A 17,134-nucleotide genomic window follows, 5' to 3' on the forward strand; every position below is an offset into this window, starting at 1 on the left:
TGATTACAATCAAAACAGTGTATGTAAGGGCCATCCAAACAAGGCCCAGAGAGAGGGAGGGAGTGAAAGAGAGAGGGAGGGAGTGAAAGAGAGAGAGAGGGAGTGAAAGAGAGAGAGAGGGAGTGAGAAAGGGAGAGAGAAAGGGAGAGAGAGAGGGAGAGAGAGAGACGGAGGGAGTGAGTGAAAGAGAGAGGGAGGGAGGGAGTGAAAGAGAGAGAGAGAGGGAGGGAGTGAAAGAGAGAGGGAGGGAGTGAAAGAAAGAGAGAGAGAGAGAGAGAGAGAGGGGGAGGGAGGGAGAGAGAGAGGGAGAGGGAGAGAGAGAGGGAGGGAGTGAAAGAGAGAGGGAGGGAGGGAGAGAGAGGGAGGGAGAGAGGGAGAGAGAGGGAGATGGTGAAAGGGAGAGAGAGAAAGAGAGAGAGGGAGAGAGAGGGAGAGAGAGAGGGAGAGAGAGGGAGGGAGAGAGAGGGAGGGAGAGAGAGGGAGGGAGTGAAAGAGAGAGAGAGGGAGAGAGAGAGAGAGCGATTTAGGGAGAGAGGGAGGGATAGAGGGAGGGATAGAGGGAGCGAGAGAGTGAGATAGAGGGAGGGTGTGGTTGGAACAGTGCAGCACAGTTGTGTGTGTGCATGTGCGTGTGTGCGCAGTATATCGGGGGAGCTCAGACTTTCCCATGCAGAGTCTAGATGCGGTGGGTCAGCTGTTAAGGGAACAATGGTATATTTGTAGTGCTTCTGGACCGGACCTTGGCCGTCATGGGAATCTGTGTGTGTCAGTGTACAGCATGTCTTGGCTCAGATATCCATAGAGATAACATAACAGAGCTTATCCAGAGAGTTATGACGATTCCACAACTTGGGAATCATATGTGATTCCAAAACTTGGGACCAGATGGGAAAATTGTAATTGCAATCGGTTTAGGAATTTGTTTTTCTTGGAATATTGAGATAGTAGGATGAATTGAGCTTGCCCCTTCCCACAGAACTTTTCCCAAGTGGAGGCCTGCTGTGACCCAGCCAAAGCAATGGTGCCTTTGTGCCCCTCCATCAGAGTCCCTGTCTCCCCAGACACTTCCCTCTCTGTGTCCAGGGTACATACAGGCCCCCCTCTCCACTCCACTCTTCTGTCTTTGCTTCCCTATATCCAATGGGACTGTAACCATGACTGTACCTGGGCGCATGGCTGTGCCTGGGCGCATGGCAGAAACAAGGCCCTTGTATTTATGTGGCTTAGGGGACGGAGAGGGCATTATCGCCCAGTCATGCTCATAGGCAGAGAGAGAGGGGGAGAGAGGAGGGAGAAAGAAAGACACAAAAAGAGAGAGAAAGAGAGAGGAGGGAGAGAGGGAGAGAGCGAGCGAGAGAGAGGGAGAAAGAAAGACAAAGACAGAGAGTGAGAAAGGGGGAGAGAGAGGGAGGGGAGAAGGAGAAAAAATACACAAAAAGAGAGAGAGAGAGAGAGAGAAAAGAAAGAAAGAAAGAAAGAAGAGACATAGAAAGGTTTGTATGTGAAATGTGAACAGTATCAGCTCTCTTGGGAATCAAATCATCCCCCTGTGATTAATTTAAGAAAAACGCTAAATGCCCGCTTCCCTTCTTCAATACAACTAATCTAATATGTCCCCGGCAAGGCTCAAATGACAGCACTTGGGTCTAATCAAAAGGAAAAATAAGCTGCGTTTGAATTGGCTTTGGAATCTGAGCCTATAGGCACCATGATATGACTATATGTATAATGACCCATTCAGCTTTAAAATAGGTTGATCACAAACTGAGGTTTAATGACGCAATTAAGTTAAGTACTGGCTGGTCTAAGCAGAACCAGATTGGGAATCAAGTTCATACACTCACAGCTAGTGGACACTTTACCTTGAAGCTCAGCCCTAGTCTTGTTTTATGTCTGGTACTGTACAGTGGCAAGAGAAAGTATGTGAACCCTTTGGAATTACCTGCATTTCTGCATACATTTTACATCAAATGTGATCTGATCTTCAACTAAGTCACAACAATAGACAAACACAATGTGCTTAAACTAATAACACACAAATTATTGTATTTCTCTTGTCTATATTGAATACATCATTTAAACTTTCACAATGTAGGTTAGAAAAAGTATGTGAACCCCTAGGCTAATGACTTCTCCAAAAGCTAATTGGAGTCAGGAGTCAACTAACCTGCAGTCGAATCAATGAGGCGAGATTGGAGATGTTGGTTAGAGCTGCCCTGCCCTATAAAAAACACTCACAAAATGTGAGTTTGCTATTCACAAGAAGCATTGCCTGATGTGAAGCATGCTTTGAACAAAAGAGATCTCAGAAGTCAAGATTAAGAATTGTTGCCTTGCATGAAGATGGAAAGGGTTACAAAAGTATCTCTAAAAGTCTGTCCACGGTAAGACAAATTGTCTATAAATGGAGAAATATCAGCACTGTTGCTACGCTCCGTAGGAGTGGCCGTCCTGCAAAGATGACTGCAAGAGCACAGAGCAGGAAGCTCAACAGAAGTTGGGTGATGCAACAGGATAACGACCCAAAACACAGAAGTAAATCAACAACAGAACGGCTTGAACAGAAGAAAATAGGCCTTCTGGAGTGGCCCAGTCATTTCTGACCTCAACCCCATTGAGATGCTGTGGCATGACCTCAAGAGAGCACTTCACACCAGACATCCCAAGAATATTGCTGAACTGAAAGAGTTTTGTAAAGAGGAATGGTCCAAAATTCCTCCTGAAAGTTGTGCAGGTCTGATCCGCAACTACAGAAAATGTTTGGTTGAGGTTATTGCTGCCAAAGGAGGGTCAACCTGTTATTAAATCCAAGGGCTCACATACTTTTCCCAACCTGCATTGTGAATATTTACACTGTGTGTTCAATAAAGACATGAAAAACTATAATTGTTTGTGTGTTATTGGTTCAAGCAGACTGCGTTTGTCTATTGTTGTGACCTAGATGAAGATCAGATCAAATTTTATTACCAATTTATGCAGAAATCCAGGTAATTCTAACGGGTTCACATACTTTATCTTCCCCCTGTAATTAATTTAGCAGATTTCGTTTTTAAAGTGACATTCCTGTCTAACTGAATGGGCCCTTAAGCAGAGTCCTGGACTAAAAATCATCTTCATTCAGCATGGGTTTTTGTCCAGGACTATGCTTAAACCCTGTGTCTCAGAAAAGGGCCAATTCAGAACAAAATGGGGATGTCACTTAAGAACTAAATCTGACCCCTCATAGATTATGAAGCATTTACGATGTTGTTGAATGGAGTCTGTAACCTGCCTTGCCATCTGCCTTGCAACCATCAGCTAAACAACAATAAGCCCGTGTCTCCACTGATCCAATGCTTCCAGATGTGTGGTGGGTAGTGAACAAGAGTGCACTTCAGGAAACAATTTGATATGTTTGGGACGCAACCCTCTTTCCAGAATCCAGTCCCTCTACATGTGTGTAAATGGCATGTCAGTCCTCTATCCACCCAGTCCTGTGGTGTCAGTCCTCTATCCATCCAGTCCTGTGGTGTCAGTCCTCTATCCATCCAGTCCTATGGTGTCAGTCCTCTATCCATCCAGTCCTGTGGTGTCAGTCCTCTATCCATCCAGTCCTGTGGTGTGGGGAGTCAGTCCTCTATCCATCCAGTCCTGTGGTGTCAGTCCTCTATCCATCCTGTCCTGTAGTGTCAGTCCTCTACCCATCCAGTCCTGTGGTGTCAGTCCTCTATCCATCCTGTCCTGTGGTGTCAGTCCTCTATCCATCCAGTCCTGTGGTGTGTGGTGTCAGTCCTCTATCCATCCAGTCCTGTGGTGTCAGTCCTCTATCCATCCAGTCCTGTGGTGTGTGGTGTCAGTCCTCTATCCATCCAGTCCTGTGGTGTCAGTCCTCTATCCATCCAGTCCTGTGGTGTCAGTCCTCTACCCATCCAGTCCTGTGGTGTCAGTCCTCTACCCGTCCAGTCCTGTGGTGTGTGGTGTCAGTCCTCTATGCATCCAGTCCTGTGGTGTCAGTCTTCTATCCATCCAGTCCTGTGGTGTCAGTCCTCTACCCATCCAGTCCTGTGGTGTCAGTCCTCTATCCATCCAGTCCTGTGGCGTCAGTCCTCTATCCATCCAGTCCTGTGGTGTCAGTCCTCTACCCGTCCAGTCATGTGGTGTGTGGTGTCAGTCCTCTATGCATCCAGTCCTGTGGTGTGTGGTGTCAGTCCTCTATCTACCCAGTCCTGTGGTGTCAGTCCTCTACCCGTCCAGTCCTGTGGTGTGTGGTGTCAGTACTCTATGCATCCAGTCCTGTGGTGTGTGGTGTCAGTCCTCTATCCATCCAGTCCTGTGGTGTCAGTCCTCTATCCACCCAGTCCTGTGGTGTCAGTCCTCTATCCATCCAGTCCTGTGGTGTCAGTCCTCTATCCATCCAGTCCTGTGGTGTCAGTCCTCTATCCATCCAGTCCTGTGGTGTGTGATGTCATTCCTCCTTCAGCTGACTCACTCACTCTCACACACATACATCACAGGCCAGTGGAACCAAAGGGGGACACCCAGAGGGCCAATGAGAGGTATAATGAGTGAGATGAACACCCTGTGTGTTTGTTTAGACGACCAGGACTGAATGATTAACATGCCCAGTAACAGGCCTCCCAAGTCTGCCAGGAAACAACTGATTCTGCTCTGCCACATAGGGGACAGCTCTGTAGAGGAATTTCAATGTTCATGGAGATGATTGTGTGCATGTGGCTGACTGGGGTTCAAAATCGGTTCCCTGACATCCAAAGTGGTGAATTTGCCCTTTGAACTAAAGTCTAGGCATTAGATCAGGGAGCTATGGCAGGTCTTCTGCTCTACCACCGAACATAGAGGTTTTATGCACGTGGCTGACTGTAGTTTGATCCCAGACCTCCTGAGAGCCACACTCCTGTGTTAGCCCTCTGAACTAAAGCCTAATCTTGCTACTTTGTGTGCTCCACTAATGGACTCTGATGGTGTTTCAGCAGCTTCCAAAGCTGACTTTTAATGTAACAGAATCTTAATGTCTTTATGCGCAAGGCCTCACCCTTACTTCATCCAGCTGTCTCAATGTTTCCCCTCTCCCTCTCCCTCTCCCCCTCTCTCTCTCTCTCACACTCTCTCTCTCTTCCTCTCTCTCTCTCTCTTCCTCTCTTCCACCCTTGTTAACAACTGATGTTGTTTTCGAGCTGTTGCCACAGCACCTTTTCCCCTGTCAGAGTTTAGAATTTAAAGAGGGAATAGTGAGAGGAGAGAGAGTGAGAGGAGAGTGAGAGTGAGAGTGAGAGAGAGAGAGAGAGAGAGAGAGAGAGATTTAGGGAGAAAGAGAGACAGATATGAGAGGTAGGGAGATGAGATGGAGAGGGAGAAAGAGAGACAGATATGAGAGGTAGGGAGATGAGATGGAGAGGGAGAAAGAGAGACAGATATGAGAGGTAGGGAGATGAGATGGAGAGGGAGAAAGAGAGACAGATATGAGAGGTAGGGAGATGAGATGGAGAGGGAGAAAGAGAGACAGATATGAGAGGTAGGGAGATGAGATGGAGAGGGAGAAAGAGAGACAGATATGAGAGGTAGGGAGATGAGATGGAGAGAGAGAGAGAGAGAGAAAGAGAGAGATGTAGGGAGAAAGATAGACAGATATGAGAGGGAGGGAGATGAGATGGAGAGGGAGAAAGAGAGAAGGAGAAAGTTGAATGATCTCACCCTGGTCACATGGTTATAACAAGGTCCTCCAGGCTGATTCAAAGCCGCTCCATCGTAGAATAATATTTATTAACTTTAATCCCCCTCTACACCTCCTCACATTCCCCTCCTTTCATAGCTACAGGAGTGTGCCAGAAACAGCACCCCCCTCCGTCCATCCCTCCCTCCCTGCTTCCTCCCAGTCTCCTTCCCTTCCCTGGTCAGGTCTACAGTGCAATTGACAGGTGCTTTATACCCGGTGGATGGCATATAGTGAGGAACCGTTGGTTCTTTCCACTGGATGGCTGGTTGTGTACACAGTGGGCTTTTCTTTCTAAGGTGTTTATGGAAGGAGATGTCATACGTTTTAGTAAGTGTGTTGGGTGTGGCACAACTGATTCTCAGCTTGCCATTGTTATGCCTGTCTGTGAATCTCTGTCATATGGAAGTAAGATAACCTAGGATAACCCAATAAAACCAGAGATAGTCAGTGATAACCAAAGTGTTAGTAGACATAGTGTGATGCCTCATGACAGTGCTTGGTCTTGGATAATGTATGATATCTTTATAGTCTCTGGTCCTGTGCTGCTCAGCAATAGCAACGACAACATCGTGGGTTTAATTCCTGCTGGTGTCACACATGTATGTACTCAGAATACTGTAAGGCCATGTCCGAATACCCATACTTGCATTCTAAATAGTAGGCTGATTGGATATGTGAAATTTAGAATGTTTCATCTAGTACGAATTCACTGCATGCTATTGAGGAAGAGAATCATTTCTTCATACCAGTATGTCAGACAATCAGAGAAGGGGACCGGCTGTCGCAAAATGAACCAAGGTGAGAAACAATGCAATTGTACATAAGATGAGGCGTTCTCAGTATAGGTGAGCCTAGTGTGTTCATGTTTGTTTCTTGCTGCATACATTTTTACTAAACAGTTTGTTTTAAATAGTATGCAGTATATAGTATGTCAATTTCGGACACAGCCTAAGTACTGTATATTTGGACAAAAGCTAAATGGCATATATTATATTAATGAAATGCTCAAATCTAAGCTAGTTTTCCTCTCTGCAGTTATGTCACTTTCCCAAACCACAGTATAATGATGGCAGTAATGAGTTTATTCTGTGAATAATAGGCAAAGTGTTTTTGACATATTACAAATACAACCCTCATGGTTAGAGCTTGATATTTCAACACTATCGTGTGCAGCAATGTTATCTGCTAAAAGACTGAAAATGGTTTTCGGAATAGCTTTCCCTTCATTCTTGTGGTCATGATTGCCTGGCACTCTGAAATGGAGCATTTTCCCATTACATATTGGGAGAAGAATCTCCTATATGAGTGAAACAGCACAGAGAAACAGAGCTACACTTCCATCATCTGGATCAGATATGGTGCAGCTAGACAAACATAGCTAAATGACATTTTGTTCTGATGTTTTAAAGACATACATTGGTTAAGAATCCTGAAGGGGAGAGGTCATTTCCTGTGTGGTTGGGAGTGAGAGGGAATGCGGGGGAAGCTGGGGAAGTGACTTCACCATGGCCTACCCTTGGATAGGGATCTGGATCAGGACTGGGGTCAACTAACCTCACCAGGCCTGCACTGCGCTCTACTAACCTCACCAGGCCTGCACTGCGCTCTACTAACCTCACCAAGCCTGCACTGCAATCTACTAATCTCACCAGGCCTGCACTGCGCTCTACTAACCTCACCAGGCCTGCACTGCACTCTACTAACCTCACCAGGCCTGCACTGCGCTCTAATAACCTCACCAGTCCTGCACTGCGCTCTACTAACCTCAGCAGGCCTGCACTGCACTCTACTAACCTCACCAGGCCTGCACTGCCCTCTACTAACCTCACCAAGCCTGCACTGCGCTCTACTAACCTCACCAGGCCTGCACTGCACTCTACTAACCTCACCAGGCCTGCACTGCACTCTACTAACCTTACCAGGCCTGCACTGCACTCTACTAACCTCACCAGGCCTGCACTGCACTCTACTAACCTCACCAGGCCTGCACTGCAATCTACTAATCTCACCAGGCCTGCACTGCAGTCTACTAACCTCACCAGGCCTGCACTGCGCTCTACTAACCTCACCAGGCCTGCACTGCGCTCTACTAACCTCACCAGGCCTGCACTGCGCTCTACTAACCTCACCAGGCCTGCACTGTGCTCTACTAACCTCACCAGGCCTGCACTGCGCTCTACTAACCTCACCAGGCCTGCACTGCGCTCTACTAACCTCACCAGGCCTGCACTGCACTCTACTAACCTCACCAGTCCTGCACTGCGTTCTACTAACCTCAGCAGGCCTGCACTGCACTCTACTAACCTCACCAGGCCTGCACTGCACTCTACTAACCTCACCAGGCCTGCACTGCACTCTACTAACCTCACCAGGCCTGCACTGCCCTCTCCTCCTTAACACTTCTCTTTCCACCAGCACCCACTGGACTCTACCCAGCTTGGTCTGCCTGTTGAGGTTGCTGTCCTTAAACTCTCATTCTCTCTTAAATGAAATGTTTTCTCTTTTTCTGTCACTTCCTCACATCTTCCTATATCCTATGCAGTCCCAACAACTTCACTTAAATTTGCTCGCTTCGCTTTACTTTTTTCTTTGCTTAAAGGCGCAATGTGTAGAAAACATTTCGATTACCTGGTTGCTAAAATTCTAAAATGTACCCACCAATTTCAGTTTGACAAAATAGTGTATAGAATCATTGTATCATCTAAACTGCTGTGAAATATCTTTCCGATAACAGAGATTTTGCATTGGCAGCTGTTTGAAGCTGGTGTACAAAACTGAAAGTAAAAAGACACAAAAACTTAAGGAGGGGAAGCATAGAAATAGCGCACATAGAACAGATCTAGCGCTTATCAGACTTGCTTTCAATGAGAAAGCAAGTCCTTTTATCTATCTATAACTGACTTTTCTATGTGAATTCTGTCAAGTGGCCAACAAAGCTACATACTGCAGCTTTAAGTGGTAAGTAGGCGGATATTTCCACCTCTACCCAGGTTACTGGTAATCAATAACCACTTCCTGCCCATCATAGACCATGAAGTGAGGACTAGCTGATGTTCTGAAGAGATGCTACAGTGGAGTCCTTTAGAATCAATAATGTCTCAGTCAGGATTCTCAACCGTGTTTTTAAAGGTGCCATCACGACACTGGGAAGATGTAACTGCTGTGTGTTGTAAATATGAACACGACACAGTGTTGTCATGGCAGTGGTTGTGATGAGGACTTTGGCTTGTCTTGTCAGTCCAAGAGTGAAGGTAACACTTGCTTTTGGCCTGTGGATTAGTTGTTAATGGAGAACAAGAAGACGCCATGCATGTAGACACAATGGCACACACACACACACACACACACACACACACACACACACACACACACACACACACACACACACACACACACACACCCTTTCACTCCCTTACACTCCAACTCATCGGTTACTCACCTTTCTCTCTTCCTCCCTCCCACCTTCTCTCTATTCCTCCCTCTCCCCTGCTCTCTCTGGGCTGCTGCTGTAAAGCCTTTTCCGTGACTAGCTGTCATTAATCTTCTCTCTCCAGGGGCATGATTTTGACTGTGTGCCAGCGAGCACTTGGGGAAAGCCAAGAAAGACTTCCAAAAACACAGAGCTGCTTCCCTTGTTCCAGAAACACAACATGCCTCACTCTCAAAGACACACACACACACACACACACACACACACACACACACACACACACACACATACATACACACACACACATACATACACACATATACACACACACAAACCGGTACAGCAGAAACAACAAAAGGGTTTCTCTGGATGAGGTTGAACACATCACACCTTTACCGACACATAAACACACTGTGACATAATACACATCACTACAGCCTGTTTTTTGGGCTGCCTACAGTTTTGATTGCCAAAGAGGACACTCGATACATTGAACAATTATTTCGTAACGTTTTATTTAAGTCATTTTACAAATGTCAGCAACACAGTGAATTACAAGTACAACATACAATAAAATGATGAAATACAAATGATTAAAAGTTCACAACACTATCCATAAAAACATGTGTGCATAAAGTAATAACCTATGAAAATCCATCCTAATCAGTTTGTTTAAGATAAAGACAGCTGCCTGCCAGGGAGTATGGGATGTTTACAGTAACTGAAGGGACAGCTGCCTGCCGGGGAGTATGGGATGTTTACAGTAACTGAAGGGACAGCTGCCTGCCAGGGAGTATGGGATGTTTACAGTAACTGAAGGGACAGCTGCCTGCCGGGGAGTATGGGATGTTTACAGTAACTGAAGGGACAGCTGCCTGCCGGGGAGTATGGGATGTTTACAGTAACTGAAGGGACAGCTGCCTGCCAGGGAGTATGGGATGTTTACAGTAACTGAAGGGACAGCTGCCTGCCGGGGAGTATGGGATGTTTACAGTAACTGAAGGGACAGCTGCCTGCCGGGGAGTATGGGATGTTTACAGTAACTGAAGGGACAGCTGCCTGCCAGGGAGTATGGGATGTTTACAGTAACTGAAGGGACAGCTGCCTGCCAGGGAGTATGGGATGTTTACAGTAACTGAAGGGACAGCTGCCTGCCAGGGAGTATGGGATGTTTACAGTAACTGAAGGGACAGCTGCCTGCCAGGGAGTATGGAATGTTTACAGTAACTGAAGGGACAGCTGCCTGCCAGGGAGTATGGGATGTTTACAGTAACTGAAGGGACAGCTGCCTGCCAGGGAGTGTGGAATGTTTACAGTAACTGAAGGGACAGCTGCCTGCCAGGGAGTATGGGATGTTTACAGTAACTGAAGGGAACCCCTAGAATAGACCACTAGAGTAACAACCAGTTATTGTCACACCTTGAGCCAAATAGCTGGAATTCTTTCCCATATCACATACCCTTCATAGTAGTACAGTATACAGTTCTAGTCTTCCGGTGCTCCTAAAAAATTTTAAGAAAATAAGAAAGTAAGAATAAGAAAATGATTAAATTAGTATCTAATGTGAAGATTAGAAAAGATTATGAAAGGTAACATTTAATTTATGTCAATTTGTAGTTCTCATCTTCATAGAAGTGATCAACCTCAGCCAAACTTTCTCTAATCTCAGTTAACCTCACCTTCCTGAGATAGCCGTAACTCTCCAGGACCATTCGTCCCCCTCGACCCTGTGACCTATGACTACCCAGGAGTCACCTGGGTAGTTATGTTGTTGTCCCGGTAAGCTGCGTCATTCACAGTGTGTTGGAAGCAGACTCTGGACTTTGTTGCTCATACATCATCACACAGCAGAGTCTAATGTGGAGGAGAAAGGATCCAAACAATGGACCCTAATTAAAATGTGGATCCTCTACCAGCGTAAACAACAGTGAGTTGTGAGGTTAACAGTCCAGTATTGCACCCATAAACGCCAGTCAACCGTAGGAGAGAGGGAGAAAGCGTCAATTTTTCAATACAATGGGAGTGTGTGTGTGTGTGTGTGTGTGTGTGTTTGGGAGACGGTCTTCCACCCTGTCTTTCTCCATGTGTTTCTCCATGTGTTTCTCCATGTGTTTCTCCATGTATTTTTCAATTTCTTTCTTTGTCTGTGTGAAGAGATCCATCGACACACACACACACACACACACACACACACACACACACACACACACACACACACCAGGCCTGGATCATGAATCGGAAGCTACACACTTATCACTCAGCCTCCCAGAACTGGAACAATACGTTCTCTCCTTTGTTAACCACACAGAGGACTACTAACCTGTTGCTGATGGCCGAGATGACTTGAGGCAACGCCGGCAACGAAGAAGAGGAAGGAAAGAGCGACTCCAAGCTGAAAAGACGGTCTCCTCTTCCTAGTATCCTGATGGCTGAAATGGCGGGATACACAGTCTCCTCTTTCTTGTGTCCTGATGGCTGAAAAGACAGGCTACGCAGCCTCCTCTTCCTAGTATCCTGATGGCTGAAAATATGCGCTACACAGCCTCCTCTTCCTAGTGTCCTGATGGCTGAATAAATGGGCTAAACGGCCTCCTCTTCCTAGTATCCTGATGGCTGAAATGACGGGCTACACGGCCTCCTCTTCCTAGTGTCCTGCTGGCTGAAAAGACAGGCTACATGGCCTCCTCTTCCTAGTATCCTGATGGTTGAAATGATGGGATACACAGCCTCCTCTTCCTAGTATCCTGATGGCTGAAATGATGGGATACACAGCCTCCTCTTCCTAGTATCCTGATGGTTGAAATGATGGGATACACAGCCTCCTCTTCCTAGTGTTCTGATGGATAATGTCTAATCGCTGGAAAATAAACTTTGTGAACTCAGAGCAAGGCTTCAATCGCCGAGGGACATCAGGGAATGCTGTGTCTTTGTTCTTACTGAGATGTGGCATACGGACAATACACACGAGCCTGATATTCAAGCAGATGGCTTTTCCATATTCTGAATGGATCTAACAGCGGCTTCTGGTAAGAGTCAGGGGGAGAGGTATGTTTCCTCATAAACAATTCCTTGTGTACCGAAGTTGATAACGTCGCAAGATCCTGTTCACCCAACCTGGAGTTCCTGATGCTAACATGCCGACCCCGCTATACATCGAGGGAATTCACTATTATTATCACAGCTGTGTACATATGCCACAAGACAACACAAAGGTGGCACTCAGCGAACTGTACAAGATCATTAGCCAGCAACAATCTGCTCACCTGGAAGCAGTCTTTATTGTCGTGGGTGACTTTATCTAAGCCCGTCTAAAACACATTTCCCCAAAATTTCCCCAACATGTATCCTGCCCCACAACAGGTATCAGTGTACTTGAACATGTAGACGTCACCGATGTTTTTGTAAACAAAGCCATCCCCCACCCCACTTTAGCCAATTAGACCATGTCTCTCTGTTTCTACTCCCCACCTACAAGCAGCAACTCGAGATGGAACCACCAACACAGAGAATAGTTTGCGCTGGATAGAGGAGGCAGACTCAATGCTGCAGGATTGTTTTGACAATACTGATTGGAATATGTTCAGAGATTCAACCTCCAAGGACTCATCCATCAACATTGAGGAATATACAGTACATCGTCAGTCACAGGTTTCATTAGGAAATTGTGTTGATGATGTTGTACCCACAATAACAACCTGGCTGTACCATAACCAAATACCCTGGATGAACAGAGATATCCTGGCGGGCTTCTTCTCTTCTCGACATCTTCAACCTGTCCCTGTCCCAGGCTGTACTCCACACCTACTTTAAGAAGACCACCATCGTCCCAGTGCCCAAAAAAAAACAAGGTGAAATGGCCAAATGACTATCTCGCTCCCGTGGTCATCATGAAGTGCTTTGAGAGGCAGGTCATGGCCCACATCAAGGTCAGCAGGCCAGGCACACTGGACCAACTCCAATTTACCTACCACTCCAACAGATCCACAGAAGATGCCATTTCCATCGCTATTCACGCCGCAATAACACACATGAAGAAGAAAAACACCTATTTGAGAATGCTGTTCATTTACTACAGTTCAGCATTCAGCTTTCAACACTATTGTTCCCTCCAAGCTCGACACCAAGCTGACAGCCCTGGGTCTGGACACCACCCTCCGCAACTGGATTTACTGATGGGCAGACCACAGGCTGTGAGGATTGGCAATAACACCTCTTCTCCACACTGACTCTTAACACAGGGGACCCCCAGGGGTGTGTCCTCAGTCCTCTGTTGTACTCCTTGTTCACCCACAACTACGTGGCTTTGCACGACATCAACAAGTTTGCTGACTACACAACGACGAGTTTGCCTATAGGGAGGAGGTAAGTAAACAGGCAACCTCTCCCTCAACGTCAGCAAAACAAAGAATTTTGATAGTTGACTTCAAGAAGCATAGGACAGAACATGCCCAGATCCACATCACATGGGACTGCAGTTAGATAGAGTCACAAATGTTAAGTTTCTCGGTGTCCACATCACTGAGGACTTGTCATGGACCAACAACACCACCACTCTTGTCCAGAGGGCGCAACTGCTTCCTTACTTCCTAAGGTGTCTGGGTTCTCTCCAAATACTACCACTGCACCATCGAGAGTGTCCTGACCGGTTGCATCATGGCCTTTTACGGAAATTGCTCTGCCTACAACCACAAGGCCCTCCAGGTCTTGGTGAAGACGGCTCAGTACATCCCCGGCACATCCCCATTCCCACCCGTCTAGGACATCTACTCAAAACAGTGCCTGAGGAAGGCACTCAGCTTCAAGAAGGATCCCACACACCCCAGCCATGAGGTGTACACTCCCTTACCATTGGACAGATGGCCTGATACCAACAGGCTCAGAGACCGTTTCTATCTTTTAGCCTTCAGACTGTTGAACACTTAAACTGGACTGGCCACCTGCTCTGATTCTCCGCACCATTGCAAACATGCACTCACTCATGCACACACCCACACAGACATACACACACGTGCACACACAAACACACTCGCGCGCACACACACACATATACATTAAAGCTACACACATCACACCTGCTGCTACCAGACTCTTATTATACTGCTCAGTTTATATACTGCTCCCATCCCACCCTTCTCCAATACACGTGTAAATATTGGACTATACATTGTGCCTTCCTGTATTCTACTGATGTTAAAATGTTTATTCTATGGAGACATTTACTTTATGTTCGTATTCTTATATTCTATTATGTCTTATTGTTGTTGCGTTGTCCAGAAGGAACCTGCATGTGAGCATTTCATTGGACGATGTTGACCACACATATCCCGTACATACGACTAATACAACTTGAAACTCAGACCACCATATTGTGCTGTGTGTCACTGAGTGTGTGTGGTGTCTGTGTGGTAGTCTCCTGTCTAATGATTTAACAAGAGGAACCACGCTTGATGTACACTTCCAGCTGAATGATGGTTGTGATGATATGGATCTGACATGCTTTCCTTCGCTGTGTTTCTGCTGGTTCCTGTATTTCAGTCCACATCACCTGTGTGCCTGTTAGCAGAGACTTCTATCCAAACAGACTTACAGTATAGTGAGTATTTACGTTTTGTGCATGTGTTCCCTGTGGGAGTTGAACCCACAACCTTGGGGTTGCTAGCACCACAATCAGTAAACACTGGACCATATACAATTTGGAGACGTTACCCTGCATTAGTTTGAGTTTGAGGGCGTGAAGGTGGCTTTCAGATAGGCCTGGTAAGGTGTGGCCAGATACTATCAAGCATGCTAAAAGAGTGTTATTCCATTAGTAATGCATTGTACGCAGGCATTCAGCTCTTACATTGACAGTAAATTGTTCAAACAGACAATATTTGCGTCTGTCTTTTTAAACCCAAGAGGTGAGCGCTAAAAACAATGGGCATCTTAGGTGTGTTATTTTTACAAGCTTTCACTGCTGTCAGAGAGACAAGAGTGAGAGACGTCAGTGACTGGATGTGTGTGTGTGTGTGTGTGTGTGTGTGTGTGTGTGTGTGTGTGTGTGCATATGTATGTTTGAATTTGTGCGTGTGAGTTTGTGTGTGTATGTTTGTGTGTGTGTGCCTGTGTATGTGTGTGTATGTTTGAATTTGTGCGTGTGAGTTTGTGTGCGTATGTGTGTGTGTGTGTGTGTGTGTGCGTGTGCGTGTGTTTGTCTTAGTGTGTGCCTGTGTATGTGTATGCGTGTTTGACAGACAGTTGAGGGTATCAGTCACTTTTTTGTCTGAGTCAGACTTTTGCTTTGACAGGGCAGAGGGTGTGGAATGTTTTTGTTTTAATTAGTATGTATGTGTGTGCAGTGACGTGCTGTCAGGTCGGTGGCTGGGTAGGCACTGGCTCTTATCAAAGCCATATTTACTCACAAATTAACAAATAAACACAAGTTCACCATACAATAGCTCCAACAGCCAGAGTGACATAGGATATTAACCGAAATTGACAAAAACAAAATCACAACATGGAAATACCAATGTAGCCAAGATACACAAGCGATATCCTCCGATGGCGTCATATTTCATATCATCCGACAAAATGACACACGGCTCAGCAGCTCAGCCATAGACCAATGTAACGTCCACAGATACAACTGATAGGTGGCACAAAAAAAACATATTTCATCCGAATAGTTTGCAATTGAAACTTCATAGCCTTCACAATGGATTTAAAATTCTTCCAATGCACCACGCTTGGGACACGCAAACTCACACACACATAATAATAATATTGCTATGTGAAATATTATTACACACACGTATATACTGAATAAGGTTCTAACAAAATGTCCATATCACCAATCGAAATGATGGTCAAATTCACTTCAAAGCGTAAAAAAATTGTCTCATCAAAATGAAATTCTAGCTTGATAAATCAAATACATCAACGGGATGTTGTCTATTCTCTTATCATTTGTGATTGAGAAAAGCCTATGCCTAGGCTAAAAGTCTATAGACTTGTTATTTTTGGAAGCCACAACAACTTTAGGACAACTCTTTCGTAGACTACAATATTTGAGAAACAAGCCACTGTTCATAACTTCAACTTGTATTAAAGCATTTTGTCTTTTTTTTGTCTCCACTCCCCTCCAGGTGTCGCCAATCTTCCCCATTATCCCCTGTGTATTTATACCTGTGTTCTCTGTTTGTCTCTTGCCAGTTCATCTTGTTTGTCAAGTCAACCAGCGTTTTGTCTCAGCTCCTGCTTCTCCCCAGACTCTATTTTTCTCGCCCTCCTGGTTTTGACCCTTGCCTGTCCTGTCTCTGAACCTGCCTGCCTGACCACTCTGCCTGGCCTTGACCCTGAGCCTGCCTGCCGTCCTGTACCTTTGCCCCACTACTCTGGATTATCGACACCTGCCTTCCTTGACCTGTCGTTTGCCTGCCCCTGTTGCCGTAATAAACATTGTTACTTTGACCCGGTCTGCATCTGGGTCTTACCTTCAAACCTGATACTTTTATGATCGGCCAGTAGGAGGATTGGTTATTGGACATTTTGTTTTCAACATCGCATAGGGGGATTTTCTCAGCACGCATGGATCATTTATTTCTTAATAAGCTTAAACTTGATTAAACTTGTCATTAGATTTTTCTAAAGGCCGTTGATATTGTTCATTCTCTCTCATTATTAGTCCCCTGGTAAGCTTAAATTCGTAGGCCATTTAAACAACTTTTTGAGTTGGAACTTCGTTGGGGCAAGGCAGTTAACCCACTGTTCCCTGGTAGGCCGTCATTGTAAATAAGAATTTGTTCTTAACTGGCTTGCCTGGTTAAATTGTCATTGTTTTTTATTCCGGAGAAAGCCATGCATAAAACTATGAAAGCTTAGCAGTAGCCTAACCCGAAATGGCAAGAAAATGCATTTAGGCCTCCCTTTACTTGTAAATGAACTCCTCTCATCTGTCCTTCAGGGTGAACCTGTCAGCAACAGTGTTGTAGGGCCAAGGATGACAAAATTATCAA

At 45.7% G+C, this 17,134-nt stretch overlaps 1 long non-coding RNA gene across 1 annotated transcript in view; it reads left to right on the top strand.

Moving 5' to 3' along the window:
• Positions 1-12,984, top strand: part of LOC118937776 — a 34,368-nt gene extending 21,384 nt beyond the window's left edge. Inside the window, exon 2 of the long non-coding RNA XR_005035196.1 lies at positions 11,449-12,984. This is a non-coding gene — a long non-coding RNA (uncharacterized LOC118937776). The remainder of the gene's footprint in view (positions 1-11,448) is intronic.
• The last annotated feature ends 4,150 nt before the right edge of the window (positions 12,985-17,134 follow it).

This window comes from Oncorhynchus mykiss, chromosome 12 (genome assembly GCF_013265735.2).
Source record: "Oncorhynchus mykiss isolate Arlee chromosome 12, USDA_OmykA_1.1, whole genome shotgun sequence".
In the NCBI taxonomy this organism is placed as follows: domain Eukaryota; kingdom Metazoa; phylum Chordata; class Actinopteri; order Salmoniformes; family Salmonidae; genus Oncorhynchus; species Oncorhynchus mykiss.